The sequence below is a fragment of the Schistocerca americana genome, chromosome 8 (genome assembly GCF_021461395.2).
Source record: "Schistocerca americana isolate TAMUIC-IGC-003095 chromosome 8, iqSchAmer2.1, whole genome shotgun sequence".
Classification (NCBI taxonomy): domain Eukaryota; kingdom Metazoa; phylum Arthropoda; class Insecta; order Orthoptera; family Acrididae; genus Schistocerca; species Schistocerca americana.
In genome coordinates this window covers 291,281,522-291,293,694 of record NC_060126.1, presented here as the reverse complement: position 1 = coordinate 291,293,694, position 12,173 = coordinate 291,281,522, and the positions used below count along the sequence as shown (strand labels likewise).

The 12,173-nt window shown below is 44.3% G+C and overlaps 1 protein-coding gene across 1 annotated transcript in view; it reads right to left on the bottom strand.

The window, feature by feature from the left end:
• LOC124545243 (SWI/SNF-related matrix-associated actin-dependent regulator of chromatin subfamily B member 1) overlaps positions 1-12,173 on the bottom strand; it is a 138,908-nt gene that overhangs the window by 56,168 nt on the left and 70,567 nt on the right. The gene's annotated exons all lie outside the window — the stretch shown is intronic.

Sequence of the window (12,173 nt, the reverse complement as noted above, 5' to 3'; positions counted from 1 at the left end):
CATAATCCAGCTTTGAGCGGACGATCGACCGATATAGGCGAAGTAGGACGGTTCGATCCGCTCCCCACGACATACCACTGAGAACATGGAGGACATTTAGAGAACGGGTACAACGGGCAGCCAAATAAGACACATGTGGAGACCAGCTAGGTTTCCTGTCAAATGTAAGACCTAAAAATTTTGTTGTCTCCACGAATGGGAGAGCAACGGGACCGAGTCTTAAGGATGGTGGGAGAAACTCTTTGTAGCGCCAGAAGTTAATACAGACCGTTTTCTCGGCAGAAAAACGGAAGCCATTGGCGACACTCCAGGAGTAAAGATGGTCAAGAGCATGCTGAAGACAGCGCTCCAGGAAACATGTAGGCTGCGCGCTGCAATAGATGGTAAAATCGTCCACGAAAAGGGAGCCTGATACATCAGCTGGGAGGCAATCCATTATTGGATTGATCGCTATGGCGAAGATAGCGACACTCGAAACTGAGCCCTGTGGCACCCCATTCTCCTGGCGAAAGGTGTCTGACAGGACAGAACCCACACGTACCCTGAACTGTCGATCCATTAAAAAGGAACGAATAAAAAGAGGGAGGCGACCGCGAAGGCCCCATGTATGGATGGTACGGAGAATGCCCGCCCTCCAACAGGTGTCATAAGCCTTCTCCAGATCAAATAATACAGCCGCGGTCGGGTGCTTCCGCAAGAAGTTATTCATAATGAAGGTCGACAAGGTAACCAGATGGTCAACAGCAGAGCGGCGCCTACGAAATCCACATTGTACAGAGGTAAGTAGGCGTCGAGATTCGAGCAGCCAAACCAAACGAGAGTTAACCATTCGCTCCATCACCTTACAGACACAGCTGGTAAGCGAGATGGGTCGATAACTGGAAGGCAAGTGCTTGTCCTTCCCCGGCTTAGGAATCGGTACAACAATAGACTCGCACCAGCATGCGGGAACATGTCCCTCAATCCAGATGCGATTATAAGTACGAAGAAGGAAACCTTTACCCACAGCAGAAAGGTTCTTCAGCATCTGAATACAAATAGAATCAGGCCCTGGAGCAGAGGACCGTGACCGGGCAAGTGCATTTTCGAGTTCCCGCATGGTGAAAGGGGCATTATAACTTTCACGATTCGAGAAGCGGAAGTTAGGTGGCCTAGCCTCCTCTGCCTCTTTTCTGGGGAGGAAGGCAGGGTGGTAATGAGCGGAGCTCGAAACCTCTGCGAAAAAGCGGCCGAAGGCATTGGAGACATCCTCAGGGGCCACAAGGACGCCATTCACGACCGTCAAGCCAGAAACTGGTGAGTGGACCTTAGTGCCAGATAGCCGGCGCAGGCTACCCCGGACAACAGGAGGAGGAGGAGTAAAACTGTTGAAGGTGCTTGTGAAAGCAGCCCAGCTAGCTTTCTTGCTTTCTTTAATAATACGACGGCACTGCGCACGTAATCGTTTATAAGTGATACAATTCGCCACTGTAGGGTGGCGTTTAAAGGTGCGTAAAGCACGTCAACGAGCACGTAAAGCGTCTCGACATGCTGCGGTCCACCAGGGGACCGGTACGCGAAATGGAGAAGAAGTAGTAGTGTGAGGGATGGAATATTCAGCAGCAGTGAGAATGACTTCCGTGAGGTGTGCGACCTGACTATCGCAGCTTGTGAGGGGTTGATCCTGAAAGGTCGCCCTGGAAGAGAAGAGCCCCCAGTCTGCTTTGGAGATGTTCCAACTAGTTGAGCACGGAGAGGGGGTATGATGCAGGAGATGGATGACACACGGGAAGTGGTTGCTCAAATATGTATCAGAAAGAGCATACCACTCAAACCGGCGAGCAAGTTGGGTAGTACATATAGAGAGGTCTAAATGGGAATAGGTGTGAGATGTGTCCGAAAGAAAAGTAGGGGCGCCAGTATTGAGGCAGACAAGATTCAGCTGGTTGAAAAGGTCTGCTAACAGGGAGCCCCTCGGGCAGGATGCTGGAGAGCCCCAAAGGGGATGGTGGGCATTGAAGTCTCCAGTTAACAAAAATGGTGCAGGTAGCTGAACAATAATTTGCATCATGTCTGCCCTGGTAACGGCAGACGACGATGGAGTGTAAACGGTACAAATGGAAAATGTAAAAGTGGGGAGAGTAATTCGGATGGCAACTGCCTGCAGGCCGGTGTGCAATGTGATGGGATCGTAGTAAATATCATCCCGGACCAGCAACATAACCCCTCCATGAGCCGGAATACCTACCACAGGGGGTAGGTCAAAACGCACAGAGGTGTAGTGTGCCAAGGCAATGTGATCGCATGGGCGTAGCTTCATTTCCTGGAGGGCTACGACGAGCGGACGGTGCAAGCGGAGCAGCAACTTCAAGTCCTCTCGGTTGGAGCGAATGCTGCGAATATTCCAGTGAATAAGTGCCATCGTGATAGGAAAAGGAAGATGAAAGAAGGGGTCACCTCGAAGGCCGCTGAGGGACAGGCTTCGAGCGAGCACTGCCGCCGCTATCAGTAGGCGGACAGTCATCGTCCATTGGTTCTATAGGTTCATCGGCCATCTTGGTAAGATGGCCGGGAGGGGAGCTTCCTACGCCGGTGAACGGCCAGATGTTCGGCTACCAGCGGCACGGCCAGGCGAAACGGATGACGGCCTGGGGCGGCAACCGCTGGGTGGCACAGGAGAAGAAATGCACCGCGGCAGAGAAGGAGAACTGTGCTTCCTATGAGCCTTCTTGGAAGGTCGTTTAGTGGAAGTACTGGTCGACGGCTGGGAGTTCGAGGTACGTAGGAAGTCTGCAAGGGACGGTTCCCTCTTGAAGGCCCATGCATCTGACTTCTGGGTCTTCGTCTTAGCAGAAGCTGATGAAGGTGCTTGTGTCTGAGGGGTGACGGGAGGAAGAGGAGACGTCGACCGCGCGATCTTAGCACTGGCCGAATGGACGACCGTGGTGCTGAAGGTCAGATCGTATGTCTGTGTCGCCACCTCCCTGGTAGTCCGAGGACAGGCGAGGACAGTACTGTATTTCCCCGCTGGGAGCAGCGTGGGCTTCCTACTAGCAAATAGCTTGCGAGCAGCCGAGGTGGACACTTTCTCTTTGACCCGAATTTCTTGGATACAGCGTTCTTCCTTGTAGATGGGACAGTCGTGGTAGGACGCTGCATGGTCACCCTGACAGTTCACACAACGAGGAGACGGAGGCGGACAGTCACCCTCATGGGCATCCCTGCCACAAGTGACACATTTAGCCGCATTGGAACAAGACTGGCGAGTGTGATTAAAATGCTGACACTGGTAGCAGCGCGTAGGTGTCGGGACATAGGGGCGAACAGAAATAACCTCGTAGCCCACTTTGACACGCGACGGCAGCTGAACACTATAAAAGGTCAAGAAAAGTGTCCGGGTTGGTACAAGGTCATTGTTGACCTTTTTCATGACCCTATGGACAGCCGTCACGCCCTGCTCAGCGAGGAAAGACTGAATATCCTCGTCAGTCAATCCGTCGAGTGATCGAGTGTATACCGCACCACGAGGCGAATTCAAAGTGCGGTGAGCCTACACCCGGACAGGGAACGTGTACAGGAGTGTGGCCCGAAGCAGTTTTTGTGCCTGAAAGGCGCTCTCAGTTTCTAGTAACAAGGTACCGTTACACAACCTGGTACAAGATTTGACAGATCCGGCTATGGCATCTACGCCCTTCTGGATAACGAAAGGGTTGACAGAGGAAAAATCCTTGCCATCCTCACATCGAGAAACTACGAGGAACTGTGGGGCAGCCGGTAGTACTTTTGTCATTGGTGGCTGGTCAATTTTCCATTTATGGGCAGAAGTCGAGAGAAGAAGAAGAGAAATCCATTGCGGAGGAATCCCCCATGATTGCCAGCGTCTCCGATGGCGCGCTCCTTCCTTGTGGGGACCCTCTCAGAGGGCACTCCCGCCTTAGGTGAATGTTTACACCTCAGGTCACACCTCCCGAGAAACAGACAGAGGGACCAATCGGCATGGTCAGAAGGTATCAGCTCAGGCAATCACCCCTCCCTGGGCCTGGCCTTTACCAGAGGGTACGTGCGTGCCTTACTTGTCTACCCAGGGCGGGGAATTACGCGTTACCCCGTCACCGGCTACGCGTGCGAACTCGTGGGTCGGCCTTCAGGCGCACACAGGGAGGAAGGAAGAAGAGGAAAAAGAAGAGAGAGAGGGAGCGAGAGGACAGACTATCTCAAACACCGAGGCGGAGACCAGAGAAGGCAAGGAGAAGAAGGCAAGGAAAAGAAGGCAAGGAAAAGAAGGCAAGGAAAAGAAGGCAAGGAGAAGAAGGCAAGGAGAAGAAGGCAAGGAGAAGAAGGCAAGGAGAAGAAGGCAAGGAGAACAAGGCAAGGAGAAGAAGGCAAGGAGAAGAAGGCAAGGAGAAGAAGGCAAGGAGAAGAGTAAGGAAGACAGTGAGATGGAGAAGAACAAAGTAAGGAACCAACCAAAGGAAGGAAGAAACGAGAAGTGAAAAACCAAAATGACCGCAAATATAGGTCGTGGAACCATCCGTCTCCGGACGCAGGTGCTAACTACCCCCTTGAGGGGGAGGGACTCCTTTTAATCACCTCTTACGACAGGCAGGAATACCTTGGGCCTATTTTAATCCCCGGACTCGCAGGGGGACGCGTTACGGAGATGTTTAACAAACTCAAGTGGCAGACTCTGCAAGAGAGGCGCTCTGCATCGCGGTGTAGCTTGCTCGCCAGGTTTCGAGAGGGTGCGTTTCTGGATGAGGTATCGAATATATTGCTTCCCCCTACTTATACCTCCCGAGGAGATCACGAATGTAAAATTAGAGAGATTAGAGTGCGCACGGAGGCTTTCAGACAGTCGTTCTTCCCGCGAACCATACGCGACTGGAACAGGAAAGGGAGGTAATGACAGTGGCACGTAAAGTGCCCTCTGCCACACACCGTTGGGTGGCTTGCGGAGTATAAATGTAGATGTAGAAATGTAGATGTAGATGTATTTGAGACATTATAGCTACAAACAGGTGTCACCTCATCGATGGTGTCAGAATAGACGTTGGGATTAGTGATCACTATATCATAGTGACAACAGGTACTAAAATTAAGAAACCCATTGCAAAAGGTAGGAGATTATTTTTGCTGGAAAGAGAAGATAAGCAGTTGTTAGCATTCATCTCATACAATGAATTGACATCATTTAGTTCCAGTATGATGGACATAGAGGAATTATGGGCAAAGTTTAAATGGATTGTGAATGATGCTCTGGAGAAATATGCGTCGAGTAACAGTATTAAGGATAAGAAGACCCACCGTGGTTTAACAATGAAGCCCAGAAAATACTGAGGAAGCAAAGGCTAATGCACACTCGATTTAAAAGAGAATGCACGAATGACTACAGGCAAAAGTTACTAGATGTGCAAAGCATAGAACTACCACCGTCCGACCTTAGCGAAAGATCTTGCCAAGAACCTGAGAAAATTCTGGTTGTACATAAAATAGCTAAGAAGGCCTAATACTTCAATCCAGTCACTCATTGACCAGTCTGGTGTGGCGCAAGAAGAGAGCAAAAGGAAAACAGAAAATTAAAACTTGGCATTTAAGTAATTGTTAATGCAGGAGAATCGTACAAACATGTCATTTGACCATCAGGCAGGCATCTATATGGAGGACATACTAATAAACATCCCTGGCATACAGAAACAACTGGAAGAGTTGAAAGCAAATTAATCACCAGGTCTAGACGGGATCCGAATTCAGTTTTGCAAAGAGTACCCTATGGCATTGGCCCCTTACTTAGCTTGCATTTATCGTGAATCTCTTGCCCAGCGTAATGTCCCAAGCGACCGAAACAAGTGTAGTTGACTCCTGTTCATAAGAAGGGTAAAAGAATGGACCCACAAAATTACAGACCAATATTCTTAGTATCGATTTGCTGCACAATTCTTGAAGATATTTTCAGTTTGACTATAACAAATTTCCTTGACATATAAAAGCTCCTGTTCACGAATCATGATAGTTGTAGAATACATCGCTCATGCAAAACTCTGCTTGCCCCTTTCTTACAATATCCTGGGAATCACAGATGAAGGGCAAAAGCTAGATTCCATGTTCCTGGATTTCCTAAAAGCATTTCATAAGGTGCCCTACTGCAGACTGTCAACGAAGGTCTGAGCATATGGAACAGGTTCCCAGACACGCGAATGACTCGAAGACTTCTAAAGTAACAGAATCCAGTAAGGTGTCCTCAACAGCAAGTGTTCTTCAGCAAAAGGGAATTGTCAGGCGAGTCCCAGAGAAGACGACTTGATGATACTGTGGTGTGCAGGAAGGCGGTGGTGTTGAGTGACTGTAGGAGAGTGCAAGCTGACTTGTACAAAATTTCAGTTAAGGCAGGTGATCAGAAAAACAAACCCATAATGTTCATATACAACATTAGCAATGTGGTGCTTGATACAGTCACATCAATTAAATGGCTAGGAGTAATGTTTCAAAGTGATACGATACAGGTTGAGCATGTGAGGATTGTGGTATAAAAGGCAAATTGGCCAACTTTGGTTTCTTGGGAGAATTATAGGAAAGTATGGTTTATCTGTAAAGGAGACCACATGTAGGGCACTAGTGCAATGCATTCTTGAGTGCTGCTCAATATTTGGGATCCGTGTCAGGTTGGATTGAAGAAGGACACCCGAGCAATTCAGAGGCAGGTTGCTAGATTTGCCAGTAGGTTCAAACAACATGAGTATTACAGAGATGCTTCAGGAACTCAAATGAGAATCCCTGGAGGCAAGGTGAAGTTCTCTTCGAGGAACACTATTGAGAAAATTTAATGAACCAGCATTTTAAGTTGACTGCAGAATGATTCTACTACTGCCAATGTACTTTTCACATAAGGAACACAAAGATAAGAGAAATTAAAGCTCATAAGGAGGCACATACACAGTCTTCTTCCCTCACACTACCTGTGAATTTAACAGGAAAAGAAATGACTAGCAGTAGTACGAGGTACCCTCTGCCACACACTGTATGGTGGCTTCTGGAGTATGCATGTAGATGTAGAATGCAATTTTATCTTGTTAACATAGCGCACAAATTTATGCAATCTCCCATCTTTATTTTTGTAAGGTCATACCTATGGATTACCCAGTGGAATGAAATACTTAAGGCAGTGCAGATATTAAATTGAAACAATGAAAATCCAGGACGGAATAATGACAGTATTAAGAAAAGAATAAACTGCTACTCACAATGGATATGTTGAGTCAGAGACAGACACAACAAGAAGACTGCTAACTTTGTGAGCTTTTAGTCGAAAGGCCTTCTAATGTAGAACACACACGTTCATGCACATACAACTCACATACGCATAACCACTGTCACCATGCTTAGTCCAGCCTCAGTGGTCAGCGACAGGGGTCATGTGTGTATCAGTTGTGTTTGTGTGAATGTGTGTGTGTTTTCTACATTAGAAGAAGGCCTTTTGGCTGAAATCCCACATGGCTAGCAGTCTTTTCGCTGTGTCTGTCTGTGACTCCACATCTCCTCTATATGGTGAGTAGATATTAAATTGTGTAAGAATCTGTGACACTGACTGACTGTGAATACAGCTCCATCAATTGCATGTGAAAGTATATTTGTTCAAGGAATATTTATTTCTTTGAAAATATCTTCCAGTTTCTTCTAGAGAGAACAACATTTTTGTTGGCAGTTAAACTTCTGGAAAATGATGTCCTCCAGTGCTTTGCAATAAACTTCTAATGAACAAAATTTAGAGTACTGGCAATGCTTCAATATCTACTGCCACACAATCATCCACGTAAGAGGCTGTATTCTTTTGACAACTGTGCCATTACCTGAAGGAATTTATTTCATACTGAGAGTAACGAAGGCCTTGCTCTGATAACATGGGTTTCACCACATTTTCCTATTGATCTGTAACTTTGTAAGGAGAGTGATTTTTTTAAATAACTCACCTATGGCACTTTAATTTCATAGCTTGGGAAAATAAACTAACACACATTTGATATGATTACATTTCATTTAAGATGTAATAAAAATTTAGTTTTGGTTGTGAATGACTGCACATGAAATTGAATTAATAAAATCCAAATGGTGTTGCCTCAGCATTCTTTTCCTTGTCACTTTCAGCTAATAGGATATGGTAATATTCTTTGAGTAGATCGAGTTTAGAAAATAATGTCTTTCCTACTAGGATGGAATTTGCATCATTTATGTGAGGAAATTGATAGCAGGCAGGTAGGGTCCGATCATTAAGACAACTGCTGTCTCTACAAATGTGCTACAGACAATCCAGCTTTCCTACCACGTGCACAATCATAATATAATGCACCCCTCTAAATCCCATTAGAGGGGTGCATTATATTATGATTCATTAAGAACTGGAATTCTTGTGCAGCCCAATTTAGTTTATGTGGATCTAACCTGTGGGCTCTTGAGTACATTGGCATGCCGCTGCTGGATGCAATGTAAAGTTTAACATCATGCTTGATTTCTCCCAGTCTAAGGGTTAGTTTTATCAGTTCAAGGATTTTTTAAAGTAATTCAGAGTATTTACAGTTAGCATGGAGTGAACTAACGGAATGAGACAAATCAACTGCACACTGTAGTGCAGCCAAGTGCAGCTGGGTATTACTGTCAACTAATAATTTTCTTGTTAGGTCTATACTAGCCAAACTTTAGTCTGCACTGATTATACCTTATGTTGTGATGGGTACAATGAGAGGTCTCTCAAAAATGAATTTTAAACTTAAATCAACAATTCAATAACCTTTATTCATTAAGTATTAACCTCAGATCAAACCACAGCATAAAGTTTGTAGTCTGTCTCTTTAACCTTATCCTTGGGACACACTGATATAACAGAAACATACGCACTGCTGTCTACCACTACCCCGAAGTATTGTTCTCTAACAAACAATCAATACTGGCAGCCTGGTATAAATATCAGTACAGTATAAATATCAGTACTTTCCTTCCTGTGGCCCCTACTACAAGATCGTCATCACAATTGACACTGTCGTTCCCATGATTTGGATTTTTGGACTTCCGTTTCAAGACCTTTCACCGATTCAGAAGAATCGCATGCCACAGGGGACATTTCCCCTGAAGATGAATTTAAGTTCCTGAGTGTTTCGTATTTCCGTCATCCCATGAGCCATTTGTGCTGGTATATCCACATTTTCTTCAGAAATCAGTAAAGTATTTTGGACGCTACCAGGAAGTTTCTCCATAACTTTGTATTTTCCAAAACCAGTGACTGGGTTTCATATCACCAACTTCTTTGTTTCTAGTCGAGTCACTCTAAGAAGGCCTGTGACAGTTACAGAGGGCTAGGCACAGCAGCTTTGTGTGTCTTCTAAAGCCAATCACATTACATGATTTTGTAAATGTCGCTATCGAAATGACTCACTGCTGCCAGAGCTCTGCAGACGGGTACTGTTTTTGCCTGCAGCCATTTGCACTTTGTAGCTGAAAGATGACAATAGGGCTGCCAGCTGTCTTACGATGTCTCGACTATTGTTTCTTAATTTGATATTCGTCACTTTTCTTAAGTCATAAGCAGCCTTACTTTAGTTAACAAATGTTTGTTGCATTCGTCACTGTTCATGAGATCCTGTATGTTTTTGACATCGGGGCTCTAACTGTGCCAACAAGTAACTGAATTTGGTTGCTTCCGTCTGTATTCCTGTGATTGTAAACCGTACTTCAGCCTGAAAAAACAAGTATCAGGCTTTTCAGTCCTGGACAGAGGAAATTTCACACTAACTTTGTCTACTTCCATTTTCATATGACTGGGATATTATTTTCCCTCTATGTGCCGTCATTTTATTCTTGTGCGGATCACATCAAGGCCACCAGCTGTTGGTCTTGTTTTACAATTAACCACAAAACACAGTATTTTAAACTTGAAAATATATTTGGAAACTTCCATTTCTCACAAGACAAATATCACACACGAACAAAACAACTTATACCTAGACCTCTTACTCTGTGTATTTCAAAATGTCATTCACTTTAAGAAAAATAAAGTCAACACAAAGAAGATTTTTTTGCAGAATTGTAGGTTATGAACATGAACATAAACCTATAGTGGCACCTAGTCCAAGCTTTGGTATGGCACTAGTAGAAATGTTTCCAGTGGCTTGTTTCTTGGCACCAGTAGTGAGAATGGTAATTTGAAATGCGAACAGTCAAAAGACCACGTTGCACAGCTAACAGAAATGCAGATGAGGGTTTTAAAGAGAAAGGAGAGGACCACGGCAAGTGCCACACATGATGCCTCACGACTGCATGTGTAGCAGCGTCATGGCATTAACTTTAATAATTATACTAACAATCAATGGGATAGTTGATAATGGTGTCATAATTCACAAATAAGTGCACTTCGAACTTTCATTAAGTGATAGAAAATGGTGAACTGTAAAGAATGATCAATGAGCTGTAAGCCGGGAATGTACAAGCGGATATAGTATGGCATCCAATCAAAAAGTGGCTAATTAGCATCCAACTCCAGATGTGAAAAACAAAGTGTCACACTTTAGAGAATGCACGGAAGATTACAACCAAAACCACATATCGACAGAATCATTCTAACAAGGCCAGGCTTTAGTGGTTATTGCAGTAGTCATGGATAGTGAACTGTACAACAGAAGCAACATATGGAACTCTAGACGTTGATATCTTCTCTTCATGCCACAAACATCACTCCTGCTTCATCCAAGAATATCCAATTGCTTTTTCCATTCCAAAACCAGAAGATTTTGTGATAGTCAAAAGGTAAGGCTGCAGAATTATACAATCTGTTGTAGGTTCCGTCATTAAGAAGACATCGTGGTGAGATCATTTAGAAGCAAGTAACCTTCACCTATGAGTCCAGTGCCCAGTGAGACCATTCACAGCACATAAGACAATTAAGAACGAAAATCAAAACTTTAAACAACTGGGGAGGGGGTGGAACCATCACCCTCATGACTTTGTACATGTACGATATATGAGTTCGAACTCTCCGAGTTTCAAGTTGATCTCCTGACGGTGTTACTTTACAGATGAACAAAAGTCTTTGGGAGACCTTGGTAACAGTACCATTTGATCTAGATTATGAATTTTTGGCATCATAGACCTAGAAAGTGAGCTGTGCCTGCAGACTATGTTGAGAGCCCAATGCACAAACAAAGAAATATGACACACGCCAGTGGCTGTGTGTGGGCAGAGTAGCAAATTAAGTGGACATATATCTCCGCTCAGATACTTACCTCACAGTGTGTCAGGGAGGAGGCTGGCCAGAAGTGAACACACTGATGGCTCATGCAGAGTCTTGTTATCACGCAAAATAGAATTAACTTATATACAAAATTCAGTTTCTTAATCGGTCATTCATAACATTAACCAGTTAGTTCACAACATAGTCGTCAGCAGATTACACAATGTAAATGAAAACAAAGCTGCAATCCCAGCTGATTATAATTTGCAATAAATGAAGTCTGAGTAGCTGAAATAAAAAGAAAAAGCGAAAGGGACATTGCACAATTCCACAAAGCAGTTTTTCAAGTTGATTGATTGGTCTGGAGGGTTTCAAACTTTCATCTCTTAAGATATTTTCACACATGAAGCACAACAGTAAACGTTCATTTTGAGGTGAGATGATGAATCCACATTTCAAGTATTCGTTTAATTATTGCGAACACTTCTTTTCCTCAGTCATTTTGAGAAAGCATTATTCCAAAATGCACTCACTGGCTATGTCATTAACTAAATACCACAGATTTCTACTCTGCTCAACTGAATGTAGGGCACAGCGTACCACAACATACAAAAGCTTCAGAAGTCTCAATAGTGGAAGGTTCCATTCTTTAATTTGGAAACAAGTTTTCATACGTGAAATAAAACAGTTGTTGCTGAGCTAATGGGGTGGTTGCATGGTGAGTCAATTCACAAAATTCCCTGGTCAAAGCTTTGCCTGCGTCTCAGCTCATTCATTTCACACAAAACTACGACTCAAAGGCACAATACTTGGTGATATTACAGCAGCTTGAGAAAGAGAAAACATATTTATTAGAAAAGGTATATTTATATGTGTTTAAAGTTATTCTGGTCATACTTTTATATGAACTTGTAACAAACATACCATTTTAACCAAATGGATTCAATTCATGTGCTCTGCAGTATACTACCAATACTTAGGA